This window comes from Leptonychotes weddellii, chromosome 4, assembly GCF_054177405.1.
Source record: "Leptonychotes weddellii isolate Sample4059 chromosome 4, ASM5417740v2, whole genome shotgun sequence".
Lineage (NCBI taxonomy): Eukaryota > Metazoa > Chordata > Mammalia > Carnivora > Phocidae > Leptonychotes > Leptonychotes weddellii.
The window spans coordinates 68,865,855-68,886,103 of record NC_138372.1 but is presented as its reverse complement, the minus strand read 5'-3'; the positions used below and the strand labels follow the sequence as shown (position 1 = coordinate 68,886,103).

Genomic DNA, 20,249 nt, shown 5'->3' with positions numbered 1-20,249 from the left:
CAAGTCATGATCCCAGGGTCCTGGGATCGAGACCCACATCCGGCTCCCTGCTCAGCGGAGAGCCTGCTTCTCCCTCTGCCTCTGCACCTCCCCCTGCTCATGCTCTCTCTCTATCTCTCTGTCTCAAATGAATAAATTAAAAAAAAAAAAAAGAATTAAATGAGATGGAGGCACCTGGGTGGCTCAGTTGCTTAAGCGGCTGCCTTCAGGTCAGGTCATGATCCCAGGGTCCTGGGATCGAGCCCTACATCGGGCTTCCTGCTCAGCAGGGAGGCTGCTTCCGGCCCTCCCCACTGCTCATGCTCTCTCTCTCTCTTCAATAAATAAACAAAATCTTTAAAAAAAAAAAAAAAGAATTAAATGAGGTAACCATAAATCAAATGCTTAGCACAGCAGTAGGTACAAAGTAAGCACTCAGTAATGGTAATTTATTAACACAGTAGCAGCTTTATCTAAAATTAATCCTTTAAAGGTTGGCTTTAAAGTATTAGCCTGTAAAGAGAAACCAGATTGGTTGTCAGGGGGTTTCCTTCTCCACCTAAATGAGTGATTTCCATGCCAGGTTTTGCAATATATCACATGACTCTAGACACTAGAAAGTGTTGTGAAATATAAACGTAACTTACCTCAATTATTTAATATATAGCCCAAAGGGAAGACAGTGTTGTGAGGCCAAAACAATACAAGCTGATGCAAAACTAAGTTAGCCCACTTTCTGATGCAGTGCGTGTCTTCCCAGTCAAGCTCCATGCTGCAGGCAAGTCAGATATCGCCAATGTCACCCAAGCAAAGGCCATGTTTTAAAATCCATAGTTGCAGAACAGTGTGCATGAACTTAATGTCACAGAACTGTACATTTAAAAATGGTTAAGATGATACATTTTATGATATGTATGTTTTATCACAAAAAACCCTATAATCATGTAAAACAAAAGCTGTTCTGACTGCTTTAAAATGAACATAAATGGATTACACAAATCTAATATACAGTGGGCCCCGATGTACTGTAAGGCATACGGACACATAAAAAATATGTTTACTATGTCAAATTTGCTTTACCCATAATTCCTAGATTATAATAAATACTATTTAATTATCAATTTTGTTTGTTACTTTGAATTAGAAGGATCTGGCTGCGTGAGAGAATATGATCCTACTAATTTGTCCGGAAAAGGCATAGATCTTCTTTTCTACTAGAGGAATAGCCACATATGAAGCTAACACATTCAAAAATCTTCTATTGACTATCTAGGTAAGTACACATATGAGATCATTTTTTTCTCCCTAAAATAACCATTGAAGCACCCACATGTTTACAAAACTCACCAATAACGTTATATGGGTTTGAAAAGTACTTGAGCCTCTTTTTTTATTTATTTTTTTTATTTTTTAAGATTTTATTTATTTATTTGAGAGAGAGAGAATGAGAGAGAGCACATGAGAGGGGGGAGGGTCAGAGGGAGAAGCAGACTCCCTGCTGAGCAGGGAGCCCGATGCGGGACTCGATCCAGGGACTCCAGGATCATGACCTGAGCCGAAGGCAGTCGCTTAACCAACTAAGCCACCCAGGCGCCCGTACTTGAGCCTCTTATTAATCTTTTATTAAGAGGCTAATCTAGCAGAAGGCATCAAGGATAGCCTAATGTGAAGGAGAGCTGGGGGGAGGCGCAGATGGCAGGCGGGGGGTAGAGGGAGATGGCATGTGTGTTAGGAAGTAATTAAAGAAGAGCAATCATAACCCTTTCCATTAGTGATAGCAGACATACTTACTGGGCACTTAACACTCATCAATCAATCAATCAGTCAATCAATTCCTGAGACTCTCATAATTATGAACTCATTTTTGTAGGATTGCCTTGTTACTTCCCTGGGCTCTGGATATGTGGGGTGGAAATGACCATCCAAGGCACAAGAGGGTAGAGGTAATGATCCATATCAAATGAGAGCTAATTTAATAAGAGAAATCACTGCTCTGCCTCTGTGTAGGGCGAGACTGGAGGAGGATGAGGGAATGCAGGAATGAGACTGGATGTTCAAATGAAGGAAAGTCACCTCACAGTGACAGAGGGAAGAATCAAAACCACAAGGCAGCATGGCTTAACAGAAAGAACCCCTGACTAGGTCTCAGGAGACTCAATTTTTACTCCCTACTTTCTACCGATCCGACAGTGTAATGTTGAATGAGTCACCTTGCCTCATCTGACCTGAGTTTCCTTACTTGTCACACTGGAGGGAAAGCCAAATGATCGATAGACCTTCCACTTCCAACACCCCATTGTCTTCTGAGTTGATTAATTGCAGTTGGAGCTGGGGGACACTTAATCTGAAAACACTCCTCTGGAGTGGCAAGAATTGAACAGGGATTTAAAAGAAAATGGTGACAGCACCAGGGAAAACATGAATTCAAAGACAAACAGTATAGATTTTCTTAGAAAGAGAGCAATGAATGGTCTATGATTGGCTACTCATAAATCAATCTTGCTAAAAAGAGCGTAAAAGTGGGTCATAGAAAGAAAAGAAGGTCATTGGGTCAAACATAGTAACAAAAGCACTGATTTTAATTGAAGGTAAAAAGGTAACTGGAAACCATGCAAGGGTCCTAATATAAACCCATCCCTTAAGAACTGGGGTTCACCAGGATTCTCTGGTGATTCTTTGGCCAGTAGCTTCTCTGGTCACGCACAGGCATTCCTCAAGTGACATCCTCTACTCTAAAAGGTCATCCACCACCTCTATGTGGGTGATCCCCAAAGCTACAGGGTGAGCCCTGCTTTATAGCTCTGAGCCTCAAAATCATCTCCTGAACACCTTCCTGGCTATCCACTGAGATGTGTGGAAGCAACTCACACTCAGCACGTCCCAAACTAAATCCACCATTTCTGCTCACACCTACACCAAACTCGCATTTCTTGGATCTCTGAGTGTTGGTAGCAACATCAAGAATAGATAGCTGAATGATGCTGAAGGTGGTAGCAACATCAAGAGCTCAGGCACCTGCCCCCAAACCTTCTTTCTTTCTATTCCCTCAAATTTACCCATTCTTGTCTTAAACTAGCCCCTTCTGCATCCCTGTCTTGGGTGAAGCCTGCTGAATCTTTGGGGAAGACAACCGAAATGTCTTCCTCACTTGCCCTCCTTGGTCCCATTTCCAAACGGCAGTCAGAGAGCCCTTTTTAAAACATATCAAACCCTCGGGCGCCTGGGTGGCTCAGTTGGTTAAGTGACTGTCTTCGGCTCAGGTCATGATCCTGGAGACCCGGGATCGAGTCCCGCAACAGGCTCCCTGCTCGGCAGGGAGTCTGCTTCTCCCTCTGACCCTCCCCCTTCTCATGCTCTCTCTCTCTTAAATAAATAAAATCTTAAAAAAAAAAAAAAAACATATCAAACCCTCCTGATTTTTTTTGTTATTGTTGTTATTATAAAGTCAAAATAATATCACAGGGAGGGTTCGGGAGGCCTGGCCATAGAATGTGATGGGAGCAAATGCTATCCGGCTTCTCTTGCTGTCTTACTGGCTCTTGCTATGTCCTTCCCAGGAATGCGAGGGCTTGACTCCAAAAGGCTGGGCAGATTGGGTCACATAGTCTGTGATCATCTCTCACTTGAGAGATGGACTAGGAAGAAAGGATGCTTCACCCTGTGGCTCACTGTGGGCACTCATTCAACCTGACAAGTCAGGTATGGGCCCCCCCATCAACTCCAGCTCACGCTGCCTGTGTCATGGATTCAGATCCAGTTGGGACTAGTGCTGTGAGAAGCGATTTTTAAAGCTTTTAGCTCTGTTTCTACCTACATGTTACTGGTGTCTATGCTCCCAGATATTGGGCATTTTTACAGAAGTTTTCTCCTCCTCAGTCAGCAGCAGGCATTGCTACAATAGTCAATTCTGGGATAGAGAGTGATTGCTCGTCCTGCTGATGTGTTGCCCCGTAAATGTTCTGGAGTCGAGTTAGGTGAATGCAAACCATCCAATTTTTATTTATTTTTATATCTCCTCTTCCCTCAACCCTGGGGCCCTGTTGCTCATCAAGTGAAGCCTCACCTCTCCATTCCTCCCCCACAAGCACGAATTAGAGGCAGGGGCTGGTTTTCCATGGAGGCAGTGTGGAAAATGTACACTTCGAGTCCCCGGCCTGCCTCCACCACCATGTGTATGGCCTTAAGCAAATCAACTCATCCAACCCAGGCCTCTAGTCCTCGCCTTTATAATACGGACAATCATAGAGGCCCCGAGGGTTGATAGCGGTGGTAAAATAAATATTGTGGAAGTACTTTGGAATCATTAAAATGGCATATAAATGTAAAGGTGAACTCTTATAAAGAAAGACATTTTTTTTTTTTTTTTTTACCGGTAATTTTAAAAGAGGATGCCTTTGGCCTTGGAATATTATCTTAAATCGAAACAAAACAACCCATGAAGTGAGCTTTATTTATACCACTTTGGTTCCAAGGAAACAAAACAGTGAGTGTTACAAGGTCACTGACATCTCCTAACATTTAAGTCCCACTATAAAAGTCAAAAGGAATTTTTCCAAAAGGCCCAGGGGTCCAGGTAGAAATATGTAGCCCAAACACGGAATTGCACAGGGAGAAGACAACAACGAACGGAAACAAATTCTTTTCCAAATCAACCTTGCGATATTGGGCTGATAATGAACCATTTATATTCTGTCCATTGGAGAAAGAAAAGAAGAAAAGACGACACAACACCCACAGCCTCTGGCTCCCATGCCAATGAAGAGCCGCCATGCCTATCTGCCCAGCCCAGAGAAGGCCTTTTGAAACATTCCAGTCAGCTGACGTTGCTTGTCTCTTCCCTGGAAGAAGGTGTGGGAGGAGTGAAGCATCCAGCAAGAGCATGAGCAGAGAAACAGGTCAGTTTTGAAAGCTCTTCTGGCATCTATGTTTCCCGTAAAAAGTCCACGTTCACCTTGGTGTTAAATCAGTGCTCCATGTTTGCAACTTGGATATGGCTCCTGGTCAAAATCACTGATTTCTATTTGCTCCTCTGCTGGAGCAGAAAAATGTCTGGTTTACATTCAGAGTAAACATGGTGAGATGTCTTTTTTCTGACACCATGTGGGTGCCCTACCATGCAGTCCTATTTTGACACTAACTACCTCGAGTCAGTGTGAGACTCCAACAGGTTTAAGGGCTCAGTCCCACAAGGCTGCCCCCACTTCAGACACCAGTTATAAGTCCTCGGACCCCGACAACCCACTCTTCTGTCTGACTTGGTTATCTATCAATCCAAGAGTTTCCCTAATCCCCTCCTTAAGTTTGATGATTCACTTGGATGACTCACAGAACTCAGGAAAACACAAACCAGCAGGTTTGGTGCAAAGGATACAACTCAGGAGCAGCCAAATGGAACAGATACCTAGGGCATGGTACTTGGTGGTAGTCTTGGCGGTGGAGGGGGAGGCGGGTATGGAGCTGCCATACCCAATCTGAAAATGCCAACCTCCCAAGCACCAATTGGGAAGCTCCCCAAGCCCTATCATTGAGGAGTGTTTATGGAAGTTTCATTACACAGGCATGGTTGATTAAGTCACTGGCCACTGGCAAGGAAAAATCTCCAGCTCCTCCCCCCTCCTCAGAGGTCAGGGGTAGATTGAAAGTTCCAACCCTCTCATCACATGGTTGGTTCTTCTGGTGACTAGCCCCCAACCTGAAGCTCTCTATGGGCTCACCCAGAGTCACCTCATTAGCAAAAACTCAGGTATGGCTGAGAGGTGCTCATTATGAGTAACAAAAGATGCTCCTATCAGGAAATTTCAAGGACTTTCGCGCTGTGCCAGGAACCGAGGGCAAGGACCCGATACATATTGTACCACCCTAGCACAGAACTGCGTAAGAAGAGTCACGCTTGAGGGCTAATTCTCATTCAAAATAGTTGCAATTTGAAAGAGTGCAAAGCAGTTCACTTAGAAGGTCAAACTCACCTTCAAGGGCCCAACCAGGACAGTCATTAAGCCTCTGATTTCCAGAGTCAATGACTTACAGACATTCTTCCTAAGGAAAGCCTTCCCTGACCATTCCGACCAAGCCCATCACAATGAGCTCTTTTAGTCTTCCATCCCTCGCTTTCACAGTGCTCACCACACACCTTCATGCAGTTGTTCAATTAAAAGTTTATTTCTCTTCCACTAAACTACAAGCTCTGAGGTCTGGTCTACATGAGTCATGCTGTATCCCCCCGTGTTCTTACAGGCAGAAGCTGCTATTAAACATTCAATGAATGGATAAAAGAATTAAGATTAGACTCCCTTGTTGGAGCAAAGACCACAGCAACTTCCTACAATCACCACATCATCTTGTCTTCAATTCTCCAAATTCCATTTGACACGTAAGGGCCCCTGAGTCATTTAGCAGATTCAAGCCCTATCGGCAAAGAAGAAAGATTTAGTTCAGCCATGGCATTAAGAATAATTTCAGGTCATTCAGGGCATACTGAAGTGAGAGAGTAAGGTCAGCCTCTAAAAGAACCCACAAATAACAAATAGGAATCAGGTAGAATGTCCACACTGCAAAGGTGACAGTGTTTCTGCACACTGGGTTGGCTTTGGGCTTCAGACTCTTCATTTGGTGTTAGCAAAGCAGGGAAACCATGTTCCCTCCGGGAATTTTAGAGTTTTGATGGCTTCTCAGGAGACAAAAGTCACATTCCCATCTCGAAGTTTAACACATGACTTCTAAATCAGGGTGGGGCTTTGTCTGGCTCAGTGACAAATTCAGCTGCCGAAGAAGCATAATCTCTGGGTTAGTGACTGAAGTTTCTCCTTTGTACACAGCAAATGAATCTACAGTTATTTCTTAGCAATCAAACTTGAAAGGTGGAAAGATTGTGCCAAGAAAGCTAATGGTGTGGTTTTTTTTTTCCCTCTGTCCTTTTCTCTTCCCCTTACCACACACAAGAAATCATATTTTTCCATTCATATTTGACAACACCATCTGTTTTTATTGTGGAAAGTCTTACCCATTTAAGGAAGGCCACAACTTAGCTGCTGCTAGTTGAATGGATGTAGAAATAAAGAGGACCCTATGTACCACCAACTGTGTCATGGCCAGAGATGGGACCCCAACAGAAAGTGTGATAGGATGTCATATCTTGCATCCACTCTGACACTGGGTGCATTTGACAATCACGACCTCGCCTCTGCAAAGGTGCAAAGCATGATCCCTAATGTTGAAAGGAATAGAAGGGTGTGTGTCAGCCTCAGACCAGACCCTCAAAAGGATCTTATGCTTTAGTGAAATAAAGCATGAATACAAGAAAGCTCAAATGGATTACAGTTGCATCTTAGGGCAATATACACCAAAGGAATAATAGTTACTGCCTAAGAGTTATGAGTGGGCCAAGAAAGATGCATAAGATTTATCTAGGTGTGAGGCAAAGGGATGAGGCTGAAGGGACGAGAATTAATAATAAGGCACATAGTAGGAGGAATGGAGGAACAAATAAAGAAGGTAGGAGGATGCCAAGGTGAATTTTAGGAGTTAGTGAAGAGACATATACTGATGAAGTGGAATTTTTGAGATGGAAATAATGGAGAGAAGTAGATTAGGGTTAAATAGTAAAGAAAGTCTCCAATGTCAGGCTAAGAACTTTTCAAGACATAGCTCAGGCCTTATTAGTGCATGACTGACAGGTACCCGAGAAATGATTGTTTTAGAGTCACTTTATGTCAGTTTAATTTCACTTTTAGAATCAATAGCCAAATATTTTTATGGCAACAGAAAGTAATTTAGATTTGATCATATAACCAGTAGGGAACCATTGACGGCATCTGAGCAGGGGAATGATGGAAAAAATACATTTAAAGGCATATTAGTGTGTATTAGGGAAATTAATTTGAAAGCATCAGGAAGAATTCATCACAAGGGGTTTGACAACAAGAGCAGGAGGCCTACTTCTATATTAGACTACATATTAGATCACCTCATAAAATAAAACATAAATGGACTGCAAAACTAAAATCTCAAGTAGAAAAATAGTTATACTTAAAACAATTAAACTTTCAGGGGCACCTGGGTGGTTCAGTCGGTTAAGCATTGGACTCTTGATCTCAGCCAGGTCTTGATCTCAGGGTTCAAGCCCCACGTATGGCTCCACGCTAGGTGTAGAGCCTACCTAACAAAAAATTTAAACTTTCAGGTCAGCCAGTCAAATGATGCACATGGACAAAACAATTAGATTTCCAGTGAGCAGACTTTTCCTGTTTCACTGGTGTTTTCAAAAGAGAAATGGATTTGATCAGTTGTGGTTTTTTTGGTTTGTTTGTTTGTTTTTAACACTAGATGGTACCTGAATTCTTTGGTGAAATTAGATGCTTTGGGGTAAAAATATCACTTTTAGAGTTAATAGCCAAATACTTCACGCAATGCTATAACACATAAGAACAGTAATTTTAAAAACACACACAAAATGGTGCCAGACAGACTAGTGGCCATGTGAAACACAGCATAAGTAAGCCATCAGCTTAAGAATATACTGACTGGGGGGCACCTGGGTGGCTCAGTCGTTAAGTGTCTGCCTTCAGCTCGGGTCATGATCCCAGGGTCCTGGGATCGAGCCCCACATCGGGCTCCCCGCTCTGCGGGAAGCCTGCTTCTCCCTCTCCTACTCCCCCTGCTTGTGTTCCCTCTCTCGCTGTGTCTCTCTCTGTCAAATAAATAAAATCTTTAAAAAAAAAAAAAAAGAATATACTGACTGGGCCCTTCTTTTGGAAAAATCCTTAGGCATTATGTCACTCACCATGCAATCAAGCGTCTGCTTAAAATCAAGTTACAATTACTCTAATTATGGGCCAACATTTCATTTGTTTCACAACTGCTGCCTAATCAAACAGTTCTGTAGACGACTTCACCACAAGGTAACTTAATTAACTTCAGTGCCAAAGGTTTTTTTGGGTTTTTTTTGTTGTTGTTTTTTAAGTTTTCTTTGGGCAACTGATTTGCCAGTTCAGGCGTCAGAAATCTTACTACTGTAAAAATTACTACACGAACTAAATCAAAATCAAACCCAAATGCTTTCATCCATTACAAAACAATATTCTTCTTTCATAAACGCTTTATTTAAATATTTCCCAGCAACAACAGGCTTGTGTGAACAAACCAGGAAGTGAAACCAAGTATGATCACATTGTGAAAGGTGAGTAAAATGAAAGAATGCACTGGAATTAGCTGAGGCACTATTAACATTTCATTTGAAAGTCCATTCCTTTGGAAACTTCAATTTAATTAAAGCAGCAGTAAGAGGAATTTCAAAAGCATACATCTTCATTTTGTTGTTTGACAATTTCCCCAATATTCTATGCAAATGTCTTGTCCTCCAGCCAGGCTGGATCATCTGAAATGTGAGCACTCGCCCAGCCCGCCTAGTGAGTGGAGCACTTGGTTTTAAGCTAGCATTTTCCATTGCACTAAATCTACTCTGAAACAAAACAATCACAAATCCTTAATGACTTGCTTTGGAGAAATGCACCCCTGGATTGTAAGGTAATGAGCAAATCGCACTTCTCCTGTTTTGCTGGGGTTCCTATCATTCCCTTATCCTCCACAAATTAATGAATTCCCTGAAACCAGGGACTGTATTTTAGTGTTTGATTCGTTTGTTTTTTAACTGAGTACTGAGACTCGGTGGCGCAGGCACAGTAAGAGTTATGAGTACCTGATGGTTATTCTTATTGTCCAAGGACAGTGTTATCCAGCAAGAGTTGCCAGTTGATATTTTGCTTCAAGGCAGACACTAGACAGAATCAGAAACTCCTGCACTCTACTGCCCTATCTCTTGTTCCCAGGAAATTGCCTGTGGGAGGCTAGAAGACACCCTTGCAAGAATGAGTTCTTATGTACTGATTATTATTTGTATTAATTTTAAGTATGATTTGAATAAGTTTAATATTATAATGTTATATTTTTGGACATTTCTTAGCAATTTTAATAAATAGCTCCTGGAAGTACCTATGACCTTATCAAGTGATCAGGCACCCCCGTCACTGCACAAACACATTGCAAATGTGAGTATCAGCACCACTCTGCAGATGAAGCAGACACACTCCTGCTACATGTGACAAGGAAACCGAAAAGGAAAGAGAAAGGTGAATAATTACAAGCAGGGATAGACAAATCCACTGGCATGTACACATGTGCATAGAAACATACTGTGTGCATATGGATGCGTCACAGTAGGAAAATTATGTGGGTAGTGAAGTCAACAAACATTTGAGAGCCTACTCTGTGCGAGAACTGTTACTCTTAAGAAGGTGGGGCAACTCTACTGCTGGGGTATAAAAAGTTTGCAGAGATAGCCTAGGAGTTGAATCCTGCCCTTGTCCATGGACCCATGAAAGCAGTCAGTACTGAGGCAGGCCAATTCCCTAGATGGGCTCTTTTTCTCTGGTCACCTTGTTTTCTTCCTGCTACTCTCTCACTCCCTGTATCAAATACTATTCTCTCCTATTGTGCCTGAAACTTTACACTTTTATTCATTGGATTCTCTTGATGGGAAAATTTATTTAATGTTTGCTATGGTGTGGGATGGATAAGATAAGAAGGAATAATAGTAAATGAGAATTCATTGTATTTTTGTATTTCGTCTTATATCTACCCTTAAAACACGCATAAAAGGAAGATGGGAAATATACATTAAGTGATTAGGCAATGGGAAAATATGTTATCAAGATCAAATATCAATATCAAAATATATTACAAACAGTATATAGTTGAAACAAAAATGAGATACATCTGCATGATGCTTTAAAGTTTATAGAGCATTTTTTCCCCATTAAGTCATTTAAATCATTTGCTCCACTTTATGATAGGGATACCAGTTCAGAGAGGAAAAAACAAGCTGCCTAAGACACGTTTTGTGAACAAGAGCTTGATCCCATAACTGACACCAACCATCGTGTTCTTCCTACTATCCAAAGCTGCCTCGTACAAAGGTCAACAAAGTTATAGTTGAGGGACTAAAGAAAGCAGCCTGGGTGATGTGCATCTGAGCCTGTAGGGCTAGGCAAGAGCTGGATCAGAAAGAAGAACTCCAGCTGTAGAAGAACAAGAACAGAGAGGTCTGGAGTTAAGAAGAGCAAGAGGCAGCAGGTCCCACTGAGGAGAGAATGTTCATAGTCAGAGTGAGAAGACTTCACAAATAAGTGACGTAGTGAGGACATTTAGGATTAAGATTCCAGAATGAAGAGTATGGCTTGACTTGACTCACAAAAGAGAACCATGAGAGATTCTAAAACAGAATGCAAGCCATGTTTCAGGAAGACTAACCTGGGGGTGGGGGAGGGACACAGAAGATACAAGGGGCAGGAGAAGAAAGCGAGACAGAATGAAGGCAAGAGAACCAGGTAAGGATCCTACTGTAGTAATTCAATAACTAAGTCATGAAGACCTGAATGGGGGAGTGTCAGTGAAAATGACCAGGGATGAAGGAATTTAAGTAGTATTATGAGGGAAAACCTGACAAATATTGGCTGGTGGGAGAGATGGGGACAGGAAAGAGGATTCAAGCTGGGCTGGTAAAAGGTTTTATCATAAAGTACTAGTTAATAATCCAATATTCACTGGAAGACCAATGAGCAAGCCCCTGAATTTTGCTCTTTCACTCTACCAAGGATAATTTATTAGCCTAATTAAGGTTTCAGACCTTTATAAGGGGTCTGGCATAGCTAAGTTTTGACTGAGTATTGCTCTCAAGAGTGAAGCCAGTAGGAAAGCTGAGCAAGGTGAGGCGAAAGGACATTTAGGGTCAGGTCTTAAAGAGACATGGGCACAATGTCATGGAGTCAATGAGGGGTTTTATGCAAGGGAGTGACATGATCTGGTCAGTGTCAAATTTTAAGTTTAGAAATTTAGAATTTGCAGCTTCGGTGGTAGCATGGAGGATTCATTAGAAGGGGAAATATACAATGTGGGTAGAGAACCAGATCAACAGTCCAAGGGGTAAAACAAGAAAGAAGGTTTGAACTAAGATGTGCCTAGATGGGAGGAGACGAGGGGATAAAAGCAAACAGCTTTAAGCACCTTCAGGCAGGTATTCTACTAAACAGTTTATGGACATGGATTCTAGGTTTACTCAGGTATTGATCAGAAGGACTTGGTGGCAGACTAGATGTTCAGGACCCCCAGGGCTCAAGGACAAGTGAGCACCCTAGTCTTGGCCAAGGGTCAATGGTGAAAATTTGTGGAGGATAGTGATGAATGTGGTTTTTAAAACACTGAGTTTGCAGTACACTCTAGGGAGAGGAGGACATAGAAATGAATTTGTTAGACTGCACATTTTTGGCACTGACCCTGGCTAATACTGGGTTTAAAAGCTTGGTAACTTGGAAAAAATTATTTAAAATAAAAAACTCGGGGCACCTGGGTGGCTCAGTCATTAAGCGTCTGCCTTTGGCTCGGGTCATGATCCCAGGGTCCTGGGATCGAGCCCCACATTGGGCTCCCTGCTCGGCGGGGAGCCTGCTTTTCTCTCTCCCACTCCCCCTGCTTGTGTTCCCTCTCTTGCTGTCTCTCTCTGTCAAATAAATAAATAAAATCTTTAAATAATAAAAATAAAAATAAAATAAAAAACTTAAGGTAGCCTGGGTCTATGTCCTATAAAAAATTCATTTGTACCTTCCTTTCTAAATATTTCCATTTAAAGACAAAATTTTTATGAAGGCAATCAACTTGGACTAATTATATAAAGTTTGTATTTTGTAATACACACATACACACACACACACACAACCTCTTTACTTTGAATGGCTTCTACTTGTCTATCCAACTGGAGGTAAACAGGTTTGGAAGTAATCAAAGACACACGACAGTAATCAAAGCCTCCTTGTTGTAGGGGCTCCAATGCCTTCCTGATCATGAACTGCCAACTCTCTCACAAAATATGTAAGGGCATATGTTTCATTTTACTTCAGTGTTAAAAAAAAAAACCCTGCTACCTCTCCCACAGTACTACAACTTTCATTTGTGCTCTAAACTTACTGGTGGTAAAAACAGTGAATATATTTGGTTTATCAACAGAGTTAATAGAAACATGAAGGAATTCCAGATGTGGTGTGTTTTGTATCTTCATAATTATCAATCTTTGCTAGCTTTGATAGAGTTGGAAAATGTATCTTTGGGGAATCTAATTCTAGAGAATATTTCCTGTTTTGCTTTTCTCTAATTTATCTCTGTTTAATGTACTATAGAATTACTTCGTCTATTGTCTAGATCTACCCACCGGGCAGTAAGCTCCAAGAACACAGGGCTTTTACCTGTAGGGTGCACTGAGTGAGGTATGCCCAGCACTTAGCCAGATAGTAGAAACTCAATAAATTATCCTGGAGTGATCAATCATAGTCCTGCAATTCTTATACTTCAAGAATTTAACATGTGTTTTTTCCTTAGCATTCATATCTCAATCTGCATGCTTCAACTTAATCTTGAACCATGATTTCTATTTATAGACTCTGAAGAAATTCTTTCAGGACTTATGCTGTGGTGGGACCCCACAGGGCACTGAAGGTTATGAGTGCAAAGGAGTTAACATGAGGAAAAAAGCAGCCAGGTCGCAAAACGTCCCAGGTTCTCCTGGTGACCCCTCTGTCTAGCTCTGTCTTAGGAGGATGAGTCATGGTTCTTGCCCTACCTGTGCTACTCACTTCTGGTTTCCTGATCTCGCTTCCTGTTTCAGTCTAGGCTTCCTTTTGGTATTCTGACCCAGGTTACCTGAGTTTGACATGTTGTTTTCATTGCTTGACACTTTGATTTTTTTTTCCCCCTGTGGTTAAACCTACATAACAGTCTAGGTCTGTCTTTCTACATGGACCAGAGACTCACACAACTTAAAATTACAAAACAGATATTCTAGACTAATTTCTCCTCAAGGTTCTTACTGTCCTTCCCTATCCCCATTATAAAACCTAGTAATTTCCTCACATCATTTGATGGGACAATCACAGTGACCACTTGCATTCCCTCACTCAACATAATTTTTTTTCTGGTCAACTGGATTGAGTTAGTATGAATTATTACACAATCAAAGACAAGAAGAAGCTATTACCATAATCTAACTTCCTATTAAGAACGAAATGAAAAGGACTGTAAACTTAGAGAAAGAGATATATTCTATGTAATCTATACTACACATTTTCCATTTGATATCTAGATAACGTGTGAGGAAATAGACTGTGTTTGTGCACTCTTTGTGAAATGCAGTCAGTATGTAACCTATGCTATGCTTCTGAAGTCACTGGATTGGGTCTAATTGAATTCATAGGCTAACGATTCCAAACACATCACTCATATCAGCGAGGCAATGTTTAGAAAGGCTCTCGTCATCTGCACAGAAGACAATTCACTTGACAGCACTCCTTTCTTGAGCAATGACTCAAATCAGCTAGACTGAAAATAAATCTAAAGGGTACACAGCTGTCATGTAATCTGAAGTAGCCCTCTGAGCAAAAACTTGATTCATTTTCTCCTATTTGTACAACTGGTTCTGCAAACAGGATTGCAATCCAACAAATGCATTTGAACCCCACTGTGATGAGAAAGCTTTTCAGTGTCCTAGGGAGGGTTCTCCTGGATTCCTCTGTCCTCATGGGTATGGCAAACTGCACATCATGATTTCTTGATTTTATTTCATGAGAAACAGCCATTTAAACTCAGTGATCTATGTGAACCAGCTAGGAATCGGGCTCTAGAATTAGAGAATAATATTTTATCAAAGGAATGTTGGCAGTTTGAGGGGCCGACAGGTACCAGACTATCTACTGGGTATAGGCAGCTTATTTATTTTCATTGTAGCATTCCTTGTTTTTAACTTTTAACCTTTTAACTTTTATTATGGAAAATTTTAAACATACATAAATGTGAAGAGAAGGGTATAATCAAAATACCCACCCTCACTGGATTACTTGAAATAAATTCTAGATATCATATTTTATCCTATTTCAGAATGTGTCTCTAAAAGGTAGAGTCTTTAAAACATACAACCAGAATACCATAATCATACCCAGTGTGCTGGTAGATATTCAACAATCAGTTCTCCAAGGGGGAAGAAAAGGCCTGAGTCAGTCTTTGCCGGTTTGTATGGCATAACTCCTCCCACCACAGCCAATTTCAAGCTACTGACATGATGGCACTGAATGTGGGGTTGAGAAGAAATGTGCAGACACCATGCTATGGGACTTGTGCTATGCAGATACGTGAGACATAAGTAATCTTAGGAGCATGGATAATAGCAAATTATAGTAAAATCATCAGGAAGGGATGAGTTTTGAGTATCAATTTTATTTTCATATCTCAAGTTTATATAATGTTTCATGGCATGTTTAACAGCTGGCTTGCATAATTTCCTGAGAATACAACAATCGGCTCTTGTCTGCTCTAGCATGCCACTGAATCACATCCAAATAATGAATAACGCCTTAATATTACCAACTCTCCAAATTTGACATGTCTTTCCCCTTCTCTCCTCAGCAGTAGAGAAACATTTTAAACAGGAAGGAAGAAGGAAGGTTGCTTCAGAAAGCTACAGTTGCTATAGAAAGTACATTTTCCAAATGGTTCAGAGCCACTGTGTATAACTCAGTCTGCTGGTAAAATCTGTTTTCAGGAGATTAGATTCCACCAAACACACGTACCTCCATATTACCGGGGAATCATAGTAATGATTTTATTTCCTTTTAACTGCCCACTCTTATGCCCACAAGAGAGGGAGAGAGAGAGAGAGAGAGGAAAGGGGTAGGAGAGGGACTTGGCAGAAGGGAAAATAAGTCCCTTCCAGGTAGACAAGCTTAAGTTAATGAAGTGTTCTGCTAGGAAGATTCTCAACAAGATGCGAGATACTCTTCTGTGCCTGAGGTGTCCCACCAGGGAAATTTGGGTTTGTAAAAAGCCCTTTATAAATGTGCCTTCCAGAACTGAATATACCCGATGAGATGTAGTGGGGTCTACACAGATTTAAGTGGGTTGCGGCCATCTACAACTCCACCTTGACCTCATGTTAAGACTCAAGTCCAGTCAATGAAGTCTAGTGTCTATCAGTACTTACCCAGACTCCACAGGGTATAGTCATGAACGCCCTCTCCTACCAAATCTGATATCCAATTGCCTTTCCAACATCATTCCCCACTATGCCTTTGAACAAACCCTTTATTCCAGGTAGGCCAGCCTACCCACTTTCCGTACCATTTCTGTACTTTACACTTTTTATAGGAACATAATTCCTAACACATACAAAAGTATCAATAATAGTATAAGGAAGCCCCAATGTCTCCTTCACCCAGCTTCAACAATTATCAACTCCTATCACACCCATGCCCATGATTATTTTGAGTCCTCCTGGATATAAAATTCATCCACAATTATTTCAGTATTGCATCCATTCTTTCCTGCACACCTCTGCTTAGACATTTCCTCCCTCCACCCCCATCTTTCCTAATTCTATGTCGTCCTGCAAGGCTCAGCTCAGGTCTCACCTCCAAAGTTGTTTCCACTGAACTTGTCACTTAGTCATGTCACATTGGGACATATTTCTTATTGCTATTCTGTTGTTCCTTACCTCTTAAATCATTCACTTACAATAATATCCTTAGCCTGGAAAGCATGAAACCTCTCTCACCACACATATACAGCAATAAAAAAATGCTTAGAAGGGAAAGGGCTAAAGAATAATACTTTGGTTTCATAAAGTGCATTAAATTTGGTCCAACAATTCTACACAGTATATTGAGCAAATTCCTTATATGAGAAATGTCTCATGGCACAGAACAGGGTATGTGAGCACAGTATGACAAGGCAGAAATAACACTGGACATGGAGTTAAAAGGCCTTGTTCTTGTCCCCCACCCCCCTTCTGTTTTGTGTGTTATTTTGGGTCTGAGTGACTTCTCAGAGCCCACCATAAAATAGGAATTAACTGCAGCCATCCTTCCTCTTTCCCTCACTGGACTGTCAGAATCAAATGCAATTACACATGTAAAAATAGCTTTGTAATTGATAGAGCATGTCGTTAATACACATCATTACCTGTAAATGCAGAAATGTTTGGCCATATGACTTGACAACAAGGAAAACTACTGCTTTAGATCCTGAATGTAGGCAGGAAATTTAAGCTCTCAACAGGGAAAATGGGAATGTGATAGTTTGGAGATCAGGTGGGATTCAGAACCAACAAAATTAACCCTGGGAGGAACAAAAGAGCATAGCTTTCTTTCTGAGACTTCAAAAACCATGGCCTTGCAATTAAAACAGACAAATCGAAGAGCCCTAAAAAGAAACTGCAAAGGAAGCAACATACATTGTCAGCTATTTAAAAAGAATCCTGTTACATGAAATAATTAAATGGAAAGGCAAAATTCATCGTCTGATTTCCTCCAAACAAAACTGCAGAATTATCCAACAAAGTTGTTGTCATTCTAAGTTTATGCTCTTCTAGAACATTGTCAAAGCCTTTGGCCTCTCAATTTTGCAGTCTGCTTTGCCAAAAAGAATAACCATTAATATCAAACTTCAACCATTTATCATATCACATCAAACACTACTTAAATTACAATGGGATGGAGGTCTCTCCTTCTTCCAGTAGAAAAGAGGATAGATGGCTTTATCAGGAAAACACTGTTCTACATACCATGCTACAAGTGTCCTGGGAGAGATGTTCAGCCTAGCTATGCCATCCACTGGAATATTAATATTATAAGTTTCCTTGCAAGAAAATGAAAATTACGAGGGTTGGAGAAAAGGCTTACATTTTATAAAACTCTAAATAATCTTGGGGTGCTTGAGTGGCTTAGTCAGTTAAGTGTCTGCCTTCGGCTCAGGTCATGATCCTGGGATCCTGGGATTGAGCCCAGAGTCATGGGCTCCCTGCTCAGCGGGGAGTTTGCTTCTCCCTCTCCCCCTCTCGCTCCCCCTGCTTGTGTGCTCTCACTATCTCTGTCAAATAAATAAATAAAATCTTAAAAAAAAAAAAAAAACAACCTACATAATCTTGGCCAAAGTAGAAAAAACAGTTTTTCAACTTTGGACATTAATTCAATTTAGCAATAGTCGGTGAAAACAACAGTTGCTAAACCTGGTAAATCCAAACGAGATTATTAGGTTAAAACAGAAATACGGAGAGGATATTTCAAAATTCCCAGCACACTGACAACAAAGCACCAAAGCAGGGTCTCATTAGGAAAGGAAACATTTTGTTTAAAAAGGAAGTTTTTTATAAGACTTCACTATGTGTAACTTCTCTGAGGACTTCCCTGGAGAAGAAAAACACAAGAATCATAAGGGTAAACTAGAGAACAAGAATTTCCTTCCTCTCCTCCCTCTCCCCCCTGCACACACCAGGTAACCTCTGTATGTCCTTACGTCTTGCTCTCCATAAACACATACACTCACAGAGATTTTTCAAACCATGCTTAGTTTCCCAAAAATGAGATGATTAGAATAAACCTTCTTTCACATAGACCCATTTTAAATAAGGAAACTACCAGTCACTGATTCCGTTACCTTCATGAACAACAAGGAAAAAAAAAAAAAAACCCACAAAGGAATTCTAGGACTTCTTTTTTTTTTTAAAGATTTTATTTATTTATCTGACAGAGAGACAGAGAGAGAGAGAATACAAGCCGGGGGAGTGGGAGAGGGAGAAGCAGGCTTCCCGCAGAGCAGGGAGCCCGATGCGGGGCTCGATCCCAGGACCCTGGGATCATGACCTGAGCCGAAGGCAGACACTTAACGACTGAGCCACCCAGGCGCCCCGGAATTCTAGGACTTCTAACAAATACAAAGAATTTTGTAGCATCTCGACTTGTCTGACTTTGAGTACTGTACCCTCGATGGTCTATTTGCATGAAAGATTTTTCAAGGTTAAAGTCTACCTATCTCCAAATATCCATTAAAAATGTGAAACCATAATTTTTTGGGGTATGGTTTTCTTTTTTACTTGTCCATCTGCTGAATAATTCAAAATTGAATTTTGGAGAATGGGAAGATGGAAAAAGTTTCAGGCTATAACAACAACTCAGATGCTTTTCTGATCTGGTGCTGAGGCAGGTCTAATTTCTCCTAATTTGTCTATAGTGTGACTATTCGATCAATAATTATACAAGCCTAATTTGTCAGCATTAAGCAATTGACTGTACTTTAAAAATGACCAGGAAAAAGTCCATTTAAGCCTAATTAACTGAAATGACAAATTATAAATTATCCAAAGAATCAGGTAGAACTTGTCCTACAAGTTCCTCCTAGGTAAATAAGACAAAAACAAGCCCAGTGTGGGAATACTTCGGCCCCAAGTAGCTGATGTGAGGCCAAAGTAGTTGAATATGTGCAGTTTATGATAAGAATCATGGAAGATGGTGCTCATCACAAGGTAACCATACATTAAATATTCTTCTAAACCCTTTATGTCAATTAACTGATTTAACGCTTCCAACAACTCTGAGGGTTATCTTTGCAGATGAAGCAACTGAAGCAGAGTTGTGTGATTTACCTAAGCCTGCATAACTAGTAAACTTGTAATAGTAACACCAGCGTGAATTGGAATAATCTTCCAAGAGATCTTTGAGAACAATAAAAAGTAGCTTACTAGTGGAAAAAACAAAAGACAAAATATGCATTTTGTTGCATTTGTTCATGCCCTCATTCTTTCATTAATAAGCACAGCAAAAGTCTGAATGAGCAGAGTGAACTTGAATCCTGCCTACCATATGCCTTAACTTTAGCCAAGCTACACAGTCTGTCTTTCTTAATTGCAAAAATAGAAATAATTCTACCTGGCCTACTTTCTACCTTCACATTGATGATACCATCAAAAGCAATGGAAACTCCCTCTGTGTAGGAGGGATCAGAGAACAGTCACCCACAAAGGAGTAAACTCCTCACAAATACAAGCTCTGTTCTCCTCTGGCTACAGAATATACCCAATGTGCCCACAGTTTTCAGGCCTTCTGGAAGACAAGGAGCTATCCTGCATGGAGTGATTACCTGGTGTCAGCAGATTCTTGCCACAGACCAAATATTACTTCTCCCGAGTCTCTTCTCATTTCCAGTCACAAGACATCCATGCTTAGAAGCTGTCTTAGTCCATTTGGGCTGCTATAACAAACTACCATAGACTGGGGGGGCGTGGCTTCATCAACAAACATTAAGTTCTCATACTTCTAGAGGCTGAGAAGTCCAATATTAAGATGCCGGAAGATTCAGTGTCTGGTGAGAACTTGCTTCTTGGTTCGCAGACAAATCTCTTCTCCACC

General features: G+C 40.9%; 1 protein-coding gene across 5 annotated transcripts in view; it reads right to left on the bottom strand.

Moving 5' to 3' along the window:
* The window catches only part of LRRC8B (leucine rich repeat containing 8 VRAC subunit B), an 82,258-nt gene that overhangs the window by 46,206 nt on the left and 15,803 nt on the right, over positions 1-20,249 (bottom strand). For 2 of the 5 annotated variants that reach the window (XM_081818747.1, XM_081818745.1), the window contains exon 1: positions 175-594. The exons of 2 other annotated variants lie outside the window; for them this stretch is intronic. The gene's annotated coding sequence lies outside the window, so the exon portion shown is untranslated. Of the gene's footprint in view, positions 1-174; positions 601-20,249 lie in introns of those variants that run through there. One more of the 5 variants, XM_031036064.2, reaches the window with a different exon arrangement.